The 16,020-nt window shown below is 41.9% G+C and overlaps 1 long non-coding RNA gene across 1 annotated transcript in view; it reads left to right on the top strand.

Annotated features, from left to right (window-relative positions):
* Positions 1-16,020, top strand: part of LOC134883796 (uncharacterized) — a 63,119-nt gene that overhangs the window by 30,932 nt on the left and 16,167 nt on the right. The window lies entirely within an intron of this gene.

Below are 16,020 nucleotides of genomic sequence, written 5' to 3'. Positions count from 1 at the left end.
GACCACAGCCGCTTAATCCCAGAGAATGGGATGTCCTCACAATCACTTTTAAATATAATCTCCCCAAATTCCAATCTGCATCAAACCGGGAAAACAATCCCAGGTTCTAGAAGACTCTCCTTTTTATTTCCCTTTACGGGTATTTACCCTGCTTCACAGCTTAAATGAAAAATCACGGCGAAGTGTCAGACGCCACACAAATTACACTTTATTTTCATTCATCTTGTCTTGTTGACAGAGAAAAGGAGATAACGGGAAAGACAGGACTGAGAAAATTGCCTTGACTTGTCTGAATCAGGTGTGAAGGTTTAGACAATTTCAGATGTTTGCTGAAGTGGAAAGTTACTGGTGACTTCTATTGTGCCTTTTATCCCTCGCCCTAGTGTTTACTTGTTGTAAACATTGCCAATGTGTAACGTTTCCAACCTGATTCACACTGAAAACCACAAGGCTGATTGTGTCTCAATAAAGGTATTTGTAGGATTGCGTAATGGTCCGTGTGGGAATAATCCTGTTATAAATCCCAGCCTAGCAACTGTAACTCTGCATGGCAGACCGGTTGAGCTTTGGGTGTCTCAACATGCTGCAACAAAGCACAGGAGGCTCGACTCAAAGCATTACTCTGTCTGAAGAGTCTGAAGCGTAGAGTCTTTTTTCCCCCGCATTGTTAAACTGTGTGTTTATCGGCTCTAAGGTCAGCTGTAAACATTTGCATGTCCAGATACCTCTACAATAGTACCCTATAGTATTTCCAAAGGCTGTGTCATTGGCTCATTTTATTTCTATATAATGTTACAGGTTACGTTGGAAAGATGCCTGTTCAGGACTTGAACATACACCACTAAAGATCATTAGCTTGTGGGGATGATGACATTTCAAAAAGGTGCGACATTAGGTTTAGGTGGACATTAGGTGCAGTTTGTCTCAACTGAATGCATACTGTATACTAAAACAGTATTGGAACCCAGCCCTTGCAATGCCCCCCCAACACCCATCGTTCCATCTTCCTACCTTACAATTCTTGGGTAAAAATAAGTCGTTCATTGTCTGCTCTCATTCCCACAAGTATTACTGTGCGTTTATAATAATCATAGAGTTCTCTCTGAAAATGTACCCATTTTGATCTGATGAAAGACAATCACAGTCAATTTGATAACCTTGAAAGTAAATACTCTTCCACTTCCAAATATAAACCATACTTATCAGAAATACCTCCCAACACATTTCCTCCTCTCCAAAGATATATACCATATCTTTTTATGTGTGACTCATGCCTCACTAGAGCAGCATTTGCGCGGATAAGATTTATTTTGTCAAATCTAATCTGATCCTACACCTCATTCATTGCTGAACTCAAATGGAACGGTGCTTTAGGGAAAACACATCAAGTATTTCAATGTCAAGTCAAAGCTAAATAATGAACATAATATTGTGTACACAGCACCGGCCAACATCGTAATCTCAGAGCAAACACAATAATGATGACATTGTGATAAGCATTCTAGTGGACACATTAGGCAGTGTTGTTATTTTAGCGGATAGGAGTTTACGGCCCATTTATCAGCATGTTTGGTGTCTCTAGGTTATCTCGGACGGGAAAAAATGGTTCAGTGGAGCCAGAAAGCGATATCATTAATTGAGTTTGTTGTTCTTGGGAGTTAGATAATCAAAAGGCTGAGGGTTCAGGTTGTGCTTGCATTGAGAGGCCTCGCCATCGATTTTCCGTTCTTGTTTTTTTTTTCCTTTCATTGCTGTTCGGAATTTGCTGCTGGAGCAGATTTTTGTTTTCATTTTCCCGGCTGCAGAGAGGTAGTGTCTGCTAGCTATCCTTTAATTAATCTGGCCAATCAATGGGTGATGCCTTCGGCACGTTGAAAGACTCAGCTGTCGTTTTATTAGGTGTTGCTAGAGTGTATGTATATGCAGCAACGACATGTGTGTGTGTTCAAGTGTATTGACTTAAAAGGAGCAGAGAGTTTGTTGAAATGTAAATGTCGAAACTCATTTCACAAAAAAAAAAACAGACTTTGATACCAATTCCTGTCGAGCACTGGAGATAGAGGTACTTTTGAGCACTGTGATGAAAGTTTCCATATATCAAAGCTGTTACTATGGCGACACTCCATTCCTCTTGCTTTGCATTAATGAGTCAGGATAAATTAGAAATCCAATTTGTATTGTTTGCCATGCTCAAAATAGATCGGTTGGCAGCCTGTGTGTTCTGATGAGAAAGGAGAGGAGTGAGGGGGCGGGATTGGTACTATGTGCGGTGTTGTTTGTCATCATCTTTATTTACCTTGCAGCGGCTCCACAGGCTGCAGGCATATGGCTTATGATAATTAGAGTCCGTTTCAGGTCTCAGTCTCACCCTTAGTCATTCTCACATCGTCTCTGATCCAGCGCTCCTTTTCGTTCTGCCCACTTTCAGCAGGCTCTTTCGAATCAGATACTAGTTAGATCATTCAAATTAGCATACAGCCCAAAGGTGAAGAATTAGTTTCTAGTCGTTGCCTGTTCTTATTTTTTATTTTCCACAGAGAGGCTGCGTTGGGAGGAGGTGTTGTGGATGTACTGTTTGTAATGTTAATTTCATATCCCGGTGGAATGCGATGCAGCAGTTTGATTATTCCTCTACATCAAGGACGCACAGTAAGTGCACTCGTGTAGAGAGAAAACTCACTCACATGTTGCATGATTTTCAGAGCAAAACTTGTTTACCTTCTACCTAGCACCGATACTCGCATGACACAATTATGCATGGACAGACTGTCTAGTTGTTTACAGTAGCCCATTCATAAGGGAGAAGCCCCAGCAGACATATTTAACCAGGGATGCTATTTACGGGGCATCACTAATCAGTGGCTACAAATCAAGCGTATTTCTTTCCCGACAATAAATTCACCTTTAAATGTCCAGCTGGTATAAAGGACAGCAAGGGGCATAAGGGGTCAAGCAATCTGAGATGTGCTTGACCCTGAAAGGGGGGGACTGTAGTTAATTTAGGGGTCAATTACTCATACACTATCCTGCTCCTAGAACATCTTTCCAGTTTTTCCAAATCCGCTGCTGAATACTGTAGAGCTCCAACAAATGCACTTCTTTTGGCCCCTTGAGTGTCAGATAAGGTATGGAAGCAGGAAGTAGCCAATGTACTACCGCATTGGTTTTCGTCTTTTCAAATATATCTGGAAAACAAAATTGTCACTACTTATTGCGATCATTTGTCACAATGTGTGACTAATGATCGCAAGCAATTGGAAATATCTAGTCTGGTTCTGTTCAAAGTGAATAAAAAGCGATATGCTATTAAACTACGAATAGTCCCCTTGTGTGCAGAAAAGTCTTACTATGGGTTCTCCTGCTAATACTAGTCCTTTCCAGATTAGCTGCTTTGTATTGTCATTATTTAGCCTGTGCTGGCAGGGATTTTAGTATCACTGAGTACTGGCATTAATAATTCATTCAAAATGTCTTTCACTGCAGGTAAACATCTGGGCTTTTGTGCATTGAAATTATTTTTGGTGAATCACTTGTACTCTGTTGATCAAAATATAAAAACAGCCTTGTTATTTGCACGGCCAGCCCAGAGCAACTTGGCAGCCAGCACTTGTTACGACTTTCATTCATTCTTTATTTCTACATTTGAAACTGTAAACATGCACACAATTAAAAGTTGAATCTGGAAGGTTTGAAGTCACTTGCTGATAAAACTCTACAGCCACCTTTTTCCCGAGGCTAAAGTTCCTACGGTGCGTCAAACAATAGGCTCTCTCTCTGCGCGGCTGCCTGACTGGGCAGGAAAAACCACCAAAGAGATGTTAGGACTTGCTATTACGGCAACTCGTGCCCCGCGGTCTGCTGTCTGGTCACATAAAAACATCAGGGAAGCTGTGGATAAGCCGCTGGACAGGCGCCAGACTGAGACAGGAAGCACTATTTTCCTTGGTTGTGATGTTAGGTATCGACCTTAGAGGTCCTATCCTTTTTCGATTTAGTCTCTTTTTGTGTCTCTTTGACCTGGTTATTCTTTCTACTGCAGAAATGTAAGGTGTTTTTACATCAACAATTGCAACAAGGGCGAACTATAATACCTACAATCACTCTTTTATAGAAGTTTAGAACGCCGGTCTTAGCTAAAGCATGACTTACCGCATGAATTTGCAAACAAGTTTAGTCAAGATCCAATTAGGATGCTAATTGGAAATTACAAAACCAAGAGCAAGTTCCAGAAGCCTGTCACTCTTCTCGAAAGACATTTCCAAAGCATTGTGTCTGTTTTTTATTTTATACGAGTGGGGCAGCCAGGTGGTTTCGTAATGGATTGGAATTCGAACCACATATGAAAATAATTCAGAATGAGCCGCAAATACCTAAAGTTATGACGATTACATGGTTGTAGTCTAATGCTATTTCCAGAAGGAAAGGCTGTCCTGTCATTAGTCTACTGTAGCTTTTTAAGTTAGGCGGTGCAGATCAAGATCTTAATGAACCTTGACATTGTAACTGTAGGGGGAAACTAGAAACGGTGGTCAGCAGAGAAATTACAAAGCCAGTGTTTCTTCCGGCAGCTCAGGTATGGTTAAAACCCATGTGTTGCAAATGCAAACATTACGGACATTAAGGGACTCTCCAATCATGGCTGTCTCAGGTTGGAGTGTGGAGTAGTTGCAGGGAGGTACGGTTTTATGTGGAAGAGCTTGTAGTCCAAATGTTTAAAATCTGTCAGATTTTTATGCGAACGCTGAACCCCATCACTCTGTTTTCTTCCCTCTACCTAATGACATTTTTCTGAGGAAAGAATGTCCAGCGTTAATCTCTGTGCCACATGGGGGGACTGATAGATGCTGCGATGCTAAGTGGCTCGCTCAAACCGTGCTGGCACAAAATAATTATAATTTATGAGGCCAAACCTCCCGATTCATCACAGACCATGCCTTTTCAGGCAGCCGCGACACATCATTATGAGGTATCCCCTTTCCCTCTCATTGGCTTCCTAATCTAATAGAGGGGCGGTTTTAGCCAATGCTACCTCTACACATGCTATTGTCTTTGGCAGTGCTTTGTTGTAATGGCTTTGACCTGCCGAGCGTAGCGTCAGGATGTAGACTGAGGGACTGCTAATGAAGGTTTATGTGACATGCTGAAGACGTCAGTCAGAAGCCATTAGGACATCCTTATGGCACCATCTCTATGGCTCAGCAGAAAGCTTCCTGTGCTTAAGTATAGCATGTGAGCAAACACATTCACTTTCTAAGTGCTTTTATGGAAAATTGTCTCATCATGTCATTACACAGTTTTTAACAGGAATATCCTCCTGACTTTTGAGATCACACCTTACTCTAATACCGAATGACATTACATTTTTCACACTGCTTTATTTAAAAAATGTATTTTTAGCCAATTTGCCGCTAAATCAGTTCCAATTTAAAAAGTAAGCATTTGTTCAAAAGCTGTAAGATTAAGTGGACACTTCATCATTCTTTATTCATCACAACAAAGTGTAACAGTGGTATTTTGCCAGACAAAAGTAGGAAAGTAATTCAAACATATTAACAAAGTCAGGAATCTCATTTCATTTGAAACTTTGCTTTTGTTACCAATTATTCACGACTCCTACACCATTTAAGGGGTATTGAGTAAACTCTGATCATTTTGGACCTTTGAAGCGCTGTTGAATAGGCAATTAGGATAAAATTAAAGTGACTGTCTTCATTACAAGAAGGAATCCATTAGCTTATTAGTGCTGGGTGCCACCTCAATGCTGCAAACCCTCAGAGAGAGAATTGATTGGTGATTTGGTTGTTGGCCTCAAAGTGACATTTTTCCTCTAAAAGCAGCATGGGCCAAAAAGTATATTTTGAAGGCCAGAAGTCCTTATTAAATCATTGGTATTGATCAACAACCCTATCAGATCCTGCCAATATACTCTATTAAGGCCATTTTGTCCAAAATTGTGTCATTGCCACTTAAAATACAATTATACCTTGTGGGAGTCCAAGATGATCAATTTAAGAAGTCTGTTTAGTAAAGCTAAACCATTGAGACACTCTAAACATGAACTCCAAGTCATATAGCAGGGCAAGCAGAGGGCACGTCAACATTCCGTATTAAAAATCCAGTCGTGTGTGAAGAGTTCAGGTGCTCTGAAGTGTTTTGGGACTGCACTGGTTTGCCACTCCAACCAGCCTCTAAACAGGTGCCCAGACAAGAATAGCCTCAGTTGGCAGGATATGTGTGTCATGTACCAACCTGCTCACCCCCTAACCCAGCAGCATGAAGCTGCACTCTGAAGCCTTGGCCTGACTCCACCTTTGTGTGACCTCCATCTTCTCTCATCCGTCTAATATACAATAATCAGAGAGGCTTTGATTTGGCATGTTTTGTGGTGTATATTTAGAGGACATTTCTCCCTTTTTTTCTCCTTGTTGTGCCAAAATGAAATTGCTTATAACACCGTGTAGGCGTCAGAAAGCCCCATCAGTGCAGACATGCCTGTCTTGGTATTACATTTCATATCGTATTGTGTTCAAATCAGCTGTGAAACTTTAAAACCTGTTTTTCTTTGTAGCGCGCTAGATTTACATTAGCTACAGCATTAGCATGTATGTTTCTGTCCAGCTGACACTAGTTTGAAACCTCATTATCTTAGCTCCTGACAACCTCGTGAAAGAAAGCTCTCCATGTAAACCACTGGTGTGTGTCCAATTCTGGATCCCCTCCTGCTTGATTATGTGCAAACCTCACTTTGATATTGAAATCAGACTTCACTTTGTGCAAGGGGGGAGGGCATGGGATCGGGGGCCTGTCACAGACTGTTTGTTAAAAGGGCAATTGCATCAATTTGATTGAAGAGCTGTTAAGAATGCTGAAGGCTTCAGCATTTAGCATGCAGGCTGGTTTTACGCCTCAGTACTTCTTGTATTGCTTCCCTCCGCCGTGTTTTTAGCTCTGATTACATGTTCTCCTCAAAACGTCAGAGAAGGGATGAACCCAGACAGCCAAGGCCTCCCTCCATTTTGGCTCCGGGGTTGATATGCTCTCTCTTATCTTTTTGAAGGACAGAAGGGTCAGCGGAGATGAACCGTGAATCTCTTCCACCCCGTCCCACAGCTCTACATGAAATGGGGCCTCTCCTTTTGGCATGGTTGTTATATTTCCATGTTAGGGAGCACCTGTCTCTATGGTGCATTTATGAGGCGCAGCACAGCTGTTTGAGAGGTTCCAACGAATCTATATGATTCATGCTTCTACACTCGCATCCCTCCTCCTGTTTTTATCAGCAATCCCCTTTACTTTGCATTAGCAGAAGCGCTAACAAAGCCTTTCAAAAGGAATCAAATACTTAACAACCTTCACTTTCACCACTTAACCCAGATATTGACCTCATACTCTGTGCTCTCTTTTCCTCCCTTATGCAAAACAGCTTTAGGTGACATTCTCAACCTGCAGTTGCTGAGCGAGCGGAGTCATGTTCACATGTAGGACAAGGCTGGGTGAGAGGTGGAACTTTGGTTAGCGCAGTCTGACAGTCTGACTCCGAGAACCTTCAGGAAGACGAGGATAATTGTCTCCTCAGCTTGGTGACATTATGATCTATTTTTACATGAACACCGTCATACTCTTCTTCCAGTGGAGAAGAGGAGCAATATTAAATTTAAAACTATTAAAGTAAAGCACTTACAAGAGTGGTGACACAAAAAGAACTATATTTGAATGCTTGGAGGACATGGGTTTGTAAAGCAATTGTTAAAAATACCAGAGCTTTTTAATTTCCTAACCCTACCTCTAGCTCTGAGTATGTTATCCAACCCATTGTCCAATTCCAATATGGCTTCTTAGCGTTTGTCTTTTAGCATGCATATTCACGGTTCCATACTGTAAATGGAAATTGGTCATTGTCCTGTATGCTATCAAACCTTAGAAAGGATTGAAATACGACAGGATGTGACAAAACCAACAAAAAGCCCTTTGTCTTTACCTTTGAGAAATCTAAGCTCAATCAAGCCTGTGCTGTAACGTTGTAGTCAACCTTGCTTGCCTCCACTCCCATGTCAACCCCCCAACTCTCCTCTTGGTTCTTTCTCAGCTGTTTGAAGCTAATAGAAATTAGTTACCGTGGCAATATGGGGCCCACCATGATTTGATACGAGCCCCAGACAAAATAAAACTGATTGCATTTGGAAGTAACATTGGTAATGATTAAAAGCGCTCGATGTAATGGCAAACTCCATTCAGCCTGTGGCCCCTGTTTACTTCCTCTATCCTTTTTCCATCTACTTGTAGGTACCTTTTCAGGGTTAAGTCAAAGGGGTTCTGTTGTTATGGTTGTATGGTTTGCTACATCTCATCCTTGGAATGGGCCTCATCAGAGATTTGATGAGAACATCCTAATAGGGCCGAGGTTTGAAGGGAAAATCAATAGGGCTTCACTATTTGGAGCTAGATGGATAAAAGGACACTCGCCTGAAGTAGCATAGCAAGAGTGCATAGTCTGATCAAGATGATTTTTCATCCAACAAAGATTTTAGTTATTTATTAATTTCCTTGATCTGTTAAATGTTTGATCCCATGCAACTGTCAAACTTGTAAACGTGTGTAGTCATTTGTTACGCCAGAGTTCAATTTTAAAATATATTTAGGTAAATATGATTTTAAAAAAAGGAGTTTCTATTTGAACAGAAACAGACAATATGTGACTCATTTTTGAAAATGCTGCAAAAGTCCAAATCATGCAGTGTCTCATTCAACAGGTGCCTTTGCCTGACAACAGCAGAGAAAATGGGAAAGGATACTGCTGAAGATTTACTGCTCTGGCTTAGTAAGCGTAATCGTTTGGAATGGAATGATGTCTCCTCTGTGATGGCTCAAGTATATTAGGGTGCACACGTGAAACCAAAAATGTCAACACGGAAAAGGGAGTTTCCGAAAGCCCTTGATTTTCCAAAATCTCTGATTTCACGGACCTGAAATGCTGTTTGGGTGTGGAAATACAAAAAAGGCATTGGAAGAGCTGCCTTTAATAAAAATACCCATGTAAATATAAGTTCTTAGTTTAATTTCAACTTTAAACAACGTTTTAAAGATTGTCTTGGGATAAAATAAGTTAAGTGGACTGTTGGAAGTATACATAAGTTTTTTAAGTGCAATATGGCACTGGATCTTAGTCAACAACTAATGCTATATGTGTCTGATTAGGACAGTCTTTAACAGACACAGCTTTCAATGTTGGTGCAGAAAATGTGGTCTGAATCCCAGCATTTACCCAACCCGCTCTGACAAAACGTCCTTCCGTACAAAAAAAGAACACCTGCCCAAATCTGCCACCAGCTTTTGAGCATTTATAAATCAAGGCTAATTTTCAATAATTCATAGCCCCGAAGAAGTGGACTCCTTCCTGCGCCCACATAAAAATAATAAAGCTCTTATTCCTTACTTACTCAGCGGGAAGCTGCCTTTTAGAAAAATGGATTTAAATGACCCTGCATGTGCGGAAAATGGCAGCTAATTCTGTGAATGCTGTTGCAGTAATCACAGTTAGATCTTTTAAGGTCATCTGTGGGCTGGAGAAAGCGCCGTCTATGCTGTGTGCCATTGTGCCTTCTGATTACAAGCCAAGAGCAATTTCAGTCCTCACTGCAAATTTGAACAAAATTCAATTTCACTATGATGTTGCTGTAATTTCTTCCCTTTCTTTTTGTGTAGAGGTAATTTGGAAATTCTTGAAACTATGCACAGGGATGAATGAAGTGTGAGGTAGAAAGCATGGATAAATCCTCATGCAGCCTAATCTGTAGTGTGTGTGTGAGGAAGTTTATTGACTTTTTTGTACCATTTGACTGACTGCTGACAGAAGGGTCTTCTGGTTTTTATATTTCCCAACTCATGTTGTAATTACATTTTTGGTTTTTATGTAGTTAGAGCTTTTACCATTGTAATTTCAAGGTTGAATGTTTTAAATGTAAAAGGGTTGTCACTTAAGGAAATCATTAAATTCAACTCCATTCTGCTTGGCAAAATTGACCAGCAGCTTCATGATGAATGCCTTAAAGCTATTAAAAAAAAATGCAGCTAAAGAATTTATTTCTACCGCCGAAAATAACTCAAATTTGAGCTTTTTCCTTTTCAAACGTGCCCTGTTTTTGCTGAAGTGGATTTCCTGATTACTACTTCGCATTAAAATCCATCTCAAATGGACTAAATGCACCAATTGAAAGCCGGTAATTGCATATTGTTAAACCTGCCTCGAATAAACAAACATTTTTGGCTTTCTCTTTTCTCCCACATATTGTGTTTCCTTTTTTCAGCTCAATTTTTCCCATCCTGAGTTATCATGGACCGTGACTATCCAGTCACATTCTCAAATCTCACCCAGCCCCCACACCCTTTGATACTATCAGCTAGCCCCAGTAACATCTCGCTAACATACTCAATCATTAACATCTTCCATTCAGATAGCCTGTCACAGCCTATTAGACCTTTGTCAGAAGACCTGAAAGCACAGAGGGAAGGTACCTGGTGTCATGTGTCAGACCCGTCAACTTTAACCAACCCCCCCAATCCGCTTCCTGTCTTAATAAATGCAGACAACCTGAGCTTTGAGTATCCAAATCAATGGAGCATGGCAAGGTCGACATGCAGACAGCTAATTCCAGTTACAAACTGGAGGAAGTGGTTTATGAGCGACTGGAGGAGGGGGGGCTAACAGCTTTCCCTTTACCTGTTACCACCTACAGGGTTGTACAGGGTCAGAGTCATGTGATATGATGAGGTCGGTCAAGTAGTGCATTATTCAAACGAGAGTTCAAATCTTGCTTTCAAGTGGACGACTTCTGTGTCTACAAGGGAGGGCTGAATGTTTTTGACCATAATAATGTTTAGGAAATGTGCTCATTGTGTAGGTCTTAAAGGGACGTTGTGGTTTCAACTACAATATAGTAGTTTTGGCTTTAAGAGTCGTGCAAGAGGAATGAGAATGAATACAGGTTTTTGATAAGTCTCCAGGTTAGCCAGGCATACAACAGATTATAAACTGGTGTGACTTTGAGTTGCAACTCAACGCCTCCTAATGACAAGCCAAAATGTATTTTCCAATTACATTTCTCCTTGTGTGAATGTCCCATGTTTCTGAATATAGAGAAATGAAAGTTGTGGAATGTGGCCGTGAGCAACTTAAGTTTGCATTAATGCCTAAGCAAAATCAGTGATAGCAAATCCCTGTGTAGACAAATAGGTAGTGTAAGAGTGGCACATCAGAGACCCCGTTCTCCATTATCACTGTGTACCTGCCATCTTGCATGGTCAGTGTCTCAGCTGTCATTTAGTGGGAGAGGTGGTGAAAGGCAATTGGACACTCCTCGCTTTGGCTGCAGCCTCTTTGTTTCCCCAGTTGAAGCTGCTGAATAGAGGGGGGTGTGCACTGTGATACTGCAGAGCGCACTGCCCCAAGGCAAGAGCATTATCATTCTTGCTTGCATCAATATGCGTTTCCAGAATATGTAAAAAGAGAAATTCCGGTGCCGAGAGAACGGCCTCTTCCAGCTGTGTAGGCCTATGCAGTCATTTGTCTGTACCATATGGAAACTTGATAGGAACACATACAATGGCACATTGGAACATCTCATCATTCCAGCTTTCCTGCTGCAAAAACACCGCACAACACAATACACGCAGCATTGTGTGCCCTGACAAAAGATGAAAGGCGTTTCTTTGCACTCAGAGGAGGCACACAAGGCAGCGGTATCAATAGTATGCTATAATAGGCAGCGCTCTATTTCCTCACTGTTTAGACACCTCAAGTCACTCATGCAAATTGCCAATCACCACACTCAATAGGACGGGTGCACCTTTTTTTACCCATGTGGGTGTATTTGTCAAACACGATGATATATTTTTCAAAGGGAGTCAAATGTAAGGGTTTGTAAAATGTTTGTGTGCCTGCTGATTTGAAGGGAAATGGGTTTCCTTGGGTAGCCAGTGGAATTGCTTTGATGCCTGACATGTTATTGTGCTGCTTGTTATTGTATGTAGGTTACAGAAAGCTGTTCCACAGGCGCAGTCTGACAAGTGTGAATATATGCAGTATAACCCATATGGATTCTGGGAGTTATTGCACAGCCTGCATGCACATCATGAGACGTGCAGCAGGGATTCTATTTATTAATTAACGATAGAATTGAGAGTAAGGTGGCAAATTATTTATTGAGACATGCTGCCTTAAAACTAGGCCTTCAAGTCCCATGACTGTGGCTGTCAACACAGCTTTTTAATATGTATGGCATCTCATGAACTCATCCGGTGTCAGAACTGTTGTTTGAATTCAAGACTTCTCTACTTTTGTTTATTTGGGACTTTCAATCTGCGCAAATGAAGACGGGGGAGGCAGAGGCGGAGGAAAAATAACAAATGAGAACAAGCGAGACGACGACAGATAAAGACTGAGGGACGGAGAGATGATAAACACGCACGGTGCTGATGCGGCGGCGGTGGCGGCTGCGAGATGACCGTGGGAATGGCAGCTGTGGCAGCAGAATAAATTTGAATGCTGATCTGGGTTAATAAATAACTTTGTGAACTGCAGCACCTGGCCCAGTCTCCAATGCAATCCAGTGTCATGGAAGGCCTTTGCTGATTATTCACTAACCTTCACTTCAAATGAATAGGTCTACCGCTTCCACACTACGCTGTGGGGTGAAAATCAACACGGCGCACCTTGTGGTGGGAATAGAGGGTAGCATTAATATTCTATAGACAAACACAGGCCAAGGCTAATTGAAAGATCCCACTCCAACTGAATATACAACACCGTGTCTTAAGGGATGCAGAATGGTCTCAGACTCAAATTAAATACGGTAGATAACACGACTATGGAGTCAGATGAAAGAAAGTATGCAGAAAGAAGCTTTGGAGCAGGCGTCTGACAGCAGGCGTCTGTGCAGCTAGTGGCAGGAAGTTCACAGAAACATTATCGGCCCCTGATTTTAGATGGACCCCGGATGATATGTCTTTTCATTACGTCGCCTGGGAAAAAGGGCGTGGGCATAGTTTTGTGCTTACAAATCTAGGTTACACATTAACTATGTAAATGCCCCCCCCAGCTCACACTTGCCACTCCCCAATCATAGCCTTCTTTTTGCCTGATCCTATATTGACTCCACCTAATCTCTGTTTGATTTTCTCTTTCTTCTTCCTCTTGATGATATTCCCCCATGTGCTCTGCCACTTTCCCCAGGCCATGACTCCTGCTCTCAGGGCAAACTGTGCCCCCGCTAGGGAGGATAAAGACCTGAAGCCTTCCCTTCGTTAAACTCATTTCCTGAAACAACAGGGTGCACTAATGAGAAATTCTAATTAATATTCTAATTATTTTGATAATTGCATGTGCCAAGTGATTATGTGCAGGGCCAATCCTTAATTCTGCCTCAGCTACAGATTGCAGATTAGCGCTAAAGTTCATATTCTTGGTGTTCTCTTCAACATGTTACACTATCAAGTGTAATTACAAAGCCCTTTGATGATAAATAATGCCCTCACAACTCATTTAGCTTAAGTCTACATAACGTTCTACCTCATTGTGCTCATCATCATGCCTGAGGTCATGGAAAACTAAATGGGAGAGCTGTTAAAGGGATTGTCTCTTTTTTGTATTCATATGAGGTTATGAGCAGGGATGTGTAAAGGGTTGCTTCACCCAAATTAAAAGAAAATGCCACCACACTATACCTGTGAGGTATCAGTTGTGCATGGATATTTTCTTAAAGGAGGGGAGCATGCAGGGCATAAAATAAATAGAAACATGACATGCAATGCAACATGTTGCAAACAGATTCTGTTTATGTGCATGTGTGTATCTGTGTTTATAGTATGTGGTGCCATATAGGACAAGCTTCATCTGTTGTTGCTGATAAGATTCACACGTATGGAGCATTAGTGGAATCTATAGAAAAACAGCCTTAGATAAATGTGATGATGAGTCATTTTTATTACAGAAATGTTGCAGTATGCAATATTTTTGGACTAATCCAGTAAAAGCTTTCTTGCTTGGAACAAATGGTAATGGTCGTTTGCTAGCCATGCTGGGGTTGAATCACTGACAGCCATAGCAGGGGTCCTTCTTCCTCTCTGGAGCCATGCAAGGCTTCCCACCAGGCAGCGTGACCATAAATGTCTTCTAGGCATGGGCTGAGGGGAGATCAGCGGAAGATGAGGCCTTTGACCAATTCATCTGGACATGGAGGGTGCAGATAGGAGACAACCGGATGCCCCCCCTCTGGAGAACATCATGGCTAGCCGTGGATATGGCAGAGCCGGGACAATCAGACACACAGCTCCCTCTGAGAAAATCTGATGAGATCAAAGGGATGTAGAATATTACAGATGGACAGTTTCCTCAAAGGGTTTCAGCATCACCCTTTGAATGCTGGAGTAGTTTGAGAGCTCAATCCTCAATAATTTTAGGATGACTTTCCACTTGACAATTTCGGTCATGTGATGTTCACTGACATATCATTTTGCGCTTGCTAAATGTGATTTTACACACTCCTACTGCAATTTGAATAAGCTCTTACTCTGTCAACAGGCACTGGTAAAAAGGAACAGTGGAGATTTGTAGTGGTGGTACACATTTAACTTGCTGGTCTTGATTATTCCACCCTGGGTCGACTCCGGCTATCTGCTTTATCGTGAGCCGCAAACATTCCTCGCAGAATTTCCCTTAATACGCTTATTTTCCCCATTTCCTTTTTTTCTTTTTCCTCTCCAACCATTCCTGTATTTTCTTGCATTTATCTGGGGACCGTGTGTCTTGTTTGTTGGAGGCACAAACTGTTTTGCATTCGCTAACACACACGGAGCATAAATATTGGATTAAGTAAACAAATCCGAGGGGCTCTCTTCTGAAGGATATCGGCGAGTCGGCCTTTGGAGCTAGCAGGAATGCCTCAGTCGCAGTCTTTAAGAGACTCAACACATGAAAAAAGAGAGAGGGAGAATAAGGTGGAGGGAGAAAAGGAGAGAGAGAGTCAAATGGCAGTTTAATCCTGCCCGAGTGTTATCTCGCAGGTGTTTTGCAGACGGTGCTCTCTTTGGAAACTTTGATCGGGCCAGGCTTTCATGTGCAGGATAAGGTATAGAGTCTGTGCCTGGCTGTTTGTTGGCAATAAACATCAATTTAACAGTGCAAGAGTCTAGTTCACAACTCTACTTGCTCTACATATTATTCCCCCAAACCCCTAGTTAGGCAAAGGGCCATGTTGCTAACTCACTCCTTGAATAACGCTTCTGTTTCCCACAAAAACAGGTCATCACAATGCATGATGAGTTGCGCTGACAGCTGCACAAAGTTCTCTAAAGTCATTTGAATCGATGTCATTTTACCTCAAGCAATTAGCTCGCTGCAGCGTTCCACAAAAACCCATCTGGATATAGAGTTACATATCTCCAGCATATTCACACAAATGTTCCTGACTTCATTAGAATTGAACCCTGCACATAGATTTCCTCCCTAGAAATTAGAGTGATTGTAGAGAGGAGATGAGAACAGACCCGTGGCCCCCTGCAGGCATCTAGTATCGGGTGTCGCTGTGTTTTAATGACCCAGTACATCACCGGGCTCAGGCGACGGTGGATGGCTTGGTAGCATTCAGTTCTCCAAGAAAATGTGCTGTTTTATTGGCCTGCTCAGTGTTGAGTTGTCCCCTGTGCCCATGTAATACAGCAGCCAGTATCAGAGAGGGGAAAGACCCCCTCTCTGATTAATCGACAGTGTATGTTTCTCAATGCTAGCTTAGTGCTCATGTTCCATATTTTCTAATGGTTATGGGCACAGTCATTCAGAGTGCTGCTGAGGGAGCCATCAGTCAGGATGCATGGCTGAAGCGGGCCCAGGAAAAAGAGCAAAGCATGTTGGTATGAGAGCATGTCTTGCAAGAAATGGAAAAGCGATGGGGACAAGAAAAACATATCCATGGCTGCACGTATGAAGTGTTTCTGTTGCACATCCCGTAAAAGTAAGCATCGTTTTTT

The sequence above is a fragment of the Eleginops maclovinus genome, chromosome 21 (genome assembly GCF_036324505.1).
Source record: "Eleginops maclovinus isolate JMC-PN-2008 ecotype Puerto Natales chromosome 21, JC_Emac_rtc_rv5, whole genome shotgun sequence".
Lineage (NCBI taxonomy): Eukaryota > Metazoa > Chordata > Actinopteri > Perciformes > Eleginopidae > Eleginops > Eleginops maclovinus.
Note: the sequence above shows the minus strand (reverse complement) of the source record. Positions and strands in the feature narration are given on the sequence as shown.